The following is a 4564-nucleotide window of genomic DNA, read 5'->3' on the forward strand; positions in this document are numbered from 1 at the left end:
TCAATTAAAAATAAACAAAAAACCCCTACATCTTTATGTAGATGGACTAACAAAAGCCCTCCTAACTGTTGATTCAGTAAATGCAGACAGGCTCGCCGGGCTCATAGAGTTTTGTTTAGGTCGACAGGGACAGTTACATCAGAAACTAAAACATATGGAGAAGTGTTTAAGGGAGCTGGGTATTTCTTCAAATCCAAAAGTAAAAACTTTCCAGTACAAACTTACTATGAATGATTCCTCTTTCTCCTACTGCTCAAGGATTAATCACAGGTACTTTGGAGGAATTTGTTAGGAACTGGACAGTGAAATGCTTTCCACCATGTATGGCACACAGCCATTGTAATAAAGTGTGTCCCATCTGAGCTCTGAGCAATGGGGATAAGAGCTCTGTGCTGCTGTCAGAGAATGCTGAGACATTATTAACTTTTGTTCTCTCTTAGGATCTGTGAGTATATTATTATTATCATTAGCCAATGTAGATAGTAGAAGTAGTCAATATTGGTACTGATCACAAGCCCAGTGTCAAGATTTAATCAATCTCTGTTCTTCTTGGTGTAGATTTTTATTTGTGATCTTAGAGTTAGTAATGCTAATTGTACCCATTGTCCCTTTTAATGGTATCTAAAGATCAGAAAACAGGGAAAAGAGAAAGAATGGCAATCACTCATGATGAAAAAAATGTCAGAGGAAGAAGTTAAACTGTATTTCTGAAAAACAAAGTCTGGAAACTATTTTTCAAAACAAAACAAGCCACAAATCTCTCATTGGTCAAGCATGGAAAATGCCTATTCCTTAGGTAAATGTTTGAATAGTTAAAAGAATGAGGGAAAGATGGTGTTAGCTAAAATGTTTTCTGCATGGGTGATATAACAAGCTTTCTTTACCAGACAGATGTAATAATAGTGCAAGCCACATGAATGCCCTGCCCTGTGAGTCAACGGATTGACAACATGACATTATTTGCCAGTTTAGAACAAGAAAAAGCAAATGCTTTGGCTACAGGAGCTAACATGGGTAAGCAAAATGGAAATACGCGTGCTGGAATATATCCAGGATTCCAGGTTGTTAATGCTTCTATCTCTATGAAAAATACTATAAATGCATAAGGCCGACGAAAAAGTAAGAGTCGTAAGTGTTGTCCAAGTTTCCAAATTTTTCACAGAGACCTAGCAGCAAATACATGTCTTTTGGGTCAACTGTCATTGGCTCTTGCAGATTACGGAAACAGTGGCGGGTTTGTGCTTGATGTTCTATAGAGCAAATAGCACAACCCTTGTCTTCTAAACCTTCCTGCCTCTTTTGAACATCTCATGCTAGGAATTACACTCACTCCCTGTGTGACCCTGTTATCCCAGAACAGGTGTACTTTGTAGATGAAGGTAATTCAGAAAACAAAAATTTTCTTAAGCTGGAAAGTGTGTCTTATTTTGAATTGGCTTTGAGAACAGACCGCTCTTAATTCCCAAATAAAAGCAATCAGCCAGGAAGCCAATCAATGACCAGCAGCACAGTTTAAATTCATACACACACCCCTAATCCAAATTCACTTCAGTAAGGAGATAAGCTTTCAGTAAGTTCGCTAATCAACCAGTATAAGTGGAGAAAGCAGAATGAGAGGTGTGGTCTCACTACTTAGTTTATTTTCCAGGATTTACATTTAATTTAAGTCAAAGGTAAAATGACAGAAGTGCTCTCATACTAGTTTTCCAACAGAAACATTTCTTTTTTTAACAAGCCAGCATTTGCTGATAAACTTGGTCAGAAAAATAAAATGAGAACCAAGACATAAAATGATTGCAAAACTATAAACAACCATTGAAAAGGACAGTCTGAATATAAAGGAAAGAAAAAAAAGTGAGGAACCTCACTAGGTAGCGGCTTTTCCAAAGCCAGTTGTGTCACTGGGAGTGGTTTTATTGTATACTTGAACCAGTCAGGATGTTGGGTGGCGTGCAATACATCTGACAAGCTTAGAGGCAAACCCTCCAATGACTATCCTAGCTCCGCAGAGACTCACCCTTGGTGGGTCATCAAAAGAAACTGAATTCTTCTAAAAACATAAGGAACCTTTAGTAAACATCACTGGGAGAAAACATGAATGCAGCTAGTTTTAGCCCATTTCTTAGGAAGTTTGTTGCACAGGAGCATTTTTAGATTGGGAACCTGAGTTACAGTTTAAAAGGGAGGAAATGGGTCCATCGTCTTTGGAACTGAGTTTCTTCTTTAGGTCAGGGTCATTTTAATAGGAAAACAGTGGTCCGTGTCTAGTAGACCTGGGTTTGTCTCATGACTGCTTTACTGGCATCTCCAATGAATACATTAAAAGCATTTTGCATCAATAGCTTTTTGCGGTGCTGGCCCTTGTCATCCTCCACTGTACATGCTTTGAGCGACAGGCCACAGGACTTCTCCAGACCCCATGTAGATTCATCTGCTGCTCCCCAGGTAGCTCCTGACACTTACACTGACAATGCATATTTACTAAACTCCTAAATTTATTCACCTTTGACATGTAGCTCACTGGTATGTGGTGAAAAAAGACTCAGGGCTGGACATGGATAGTAAGAATGAAGTCTGTAGTACCTTAAAAGCCATTTTAAACCACTTTTTCAGTTAAAGAACATAAAAGTTTTGTCTGGTAGCACTTCATCCTGTTTTCAGAAATGCAATGCCTTTAAACTGTAGCTGCTTCCTTGTAATTAACTAAGCACAAAAGCTGAATCCATGGAAATTGTACAGTAAACACTACTGCTTACTGGTATACTGGAAAGAACAATGAGGGCACAGACTCCCATGCTAAAACCTAAGAGCAACACAATATACTGTATTTTGGGGTGATTTCATTGTGCTGGCATTTGATTTAGGGAGAAATATTTGCTTTTGCCAACACAGAAACAAAGTTTCACCTGCCATTATGTTTGGGCCCCTTTTCACCTCTCCTGTGCACAGTGTTTGCTGAAGTCTGTCTGGCCAGTTAAGCAGGAGGTTAGCTGTGCTGCAGCAGACGTGTGGAAAGCAATTAAGTGATTTATTACCGCTATTGAACACGAGTTTTGAAAAGCAAACATTGTCCAGTGCAAGAACACCACTAGTGACACACAGCAGTTTGCTTCACTGATGTTTTCCTTTAGGATCTCCCAAAGCATGCCAGAATACCACTGGAGTAACACTTGTTCCCACAGGACATGCTACCCTGAAAAGAAAACATGTCTGAGCTAGGATGAAGGAGATACAGTCACCTTTTTTGCAGGGTGAACACCCAAGAGAATCTGAATTTGTGGCAGTGAATTTCGAACAACACGTGAATCACAAGACAGAGACAGTCTTACAAGCCTCCACAACTCCCTGTCAGGCACAGCAAACAAAAGCCAAGTCACTTGATTTAACTTCAGGCTTTGAGATCGGCATGCTTACGGTGAAGAAAGGATCACGGATAAGATAAGGTGACATTCGGTGACATTACTGTAATTGTAATAGAAATTATAAAGCTAGTGCTAAAAACCCAGTGTGGGAGCTGAGTAAGGAGCACTAGCTCAGGATGTAAGCTACATTAAATACTCAGTCTGGCAAAGGTCCTGGACATGCCATTGCAGCCATGATTTATGCCAAATCATGTACTGAAAGCAAAAGGATGAAGTTTAACTTGGCTCTCTGTACAGAAATACGCCAACGGCCAGGAACATGTTGTTCAAACAGGCAATATGGACTTTAATATGCACTAAAAGCATCAACATGGCCCTCCTGACTTGTGCCGCTAAAACTCATGTCCCTCGTCTAACCATGAAATTTGTTAAGAACCTTGAAGTGGAAGGTCATCAGATTCCCTTCTTATATCTAGAAGTAATCATATCAGGTAATCTCTAAACGTATTGATCTCTACCTCAAACCCAACAGGGTTTTTTGCCTTTGCCATTCCCTAAGAAAAATTGCTACAGGGCCTTTCACTTTTGATGTCTTACAAACTATATCCGATTTCAAATCAAGGAAGAAAACGCAAATACCTCTGTAAAACCCATTGATTATTCCATCCTTCTTCTATTGACTTGCTGGGTGTGGACAATGTGTGCACCAAAATATGCAAATTGGCTCTTTATCCTTCACCTGAAAAAGCTCTGTCAGCATCAGATCTTTTTGGTTCTCAACAAGCAGTCATATTTACAGACAGAAGGACTATGGTTGTAACTACGAATTAGGAGAACTATAACACAGGATACATACATATGAAATAACAGTTTTGGTATACAATCAAATGGATGTAGCACTAATGAATCTAATGCTTCACTGTAAACAAAAGAATAACTCTCTTCACACCATTTCTTTATTATCGCACTAAAGTTCTGTTGACTTCAGTGAATTTTGTTCTGGCTTATATTGGCCAAAATAAATCAGTAACACCTGCAATAGCAACATAGAATTGTTTCAAGTGGACTTAAAGGGTAACACAATAAGCACTACTTAATATTTCCTCGATACATGCATATGCTATGCTAAAACTGACATTCAGTCATCCATAATAAGATGTTCCATAACTGATGATATAAATGTATTGACAGAATGCCATTAG

The sequence above is a fragment of the Chroicocephalus ridibundus genome, chromosome 4 (genome assembly GCF_963924245.1).
Source record: "Chroicocephalus ridibundus chromosome 4, bChrRid1.1, whole genome shotgun sequence".
Lineage (NCBI taxonomy): Eukaryota > Metazoa > Chordata > Aves > Charadriiformes > Laridae > Chroicocephalus > Chroicocephalus ridibundus.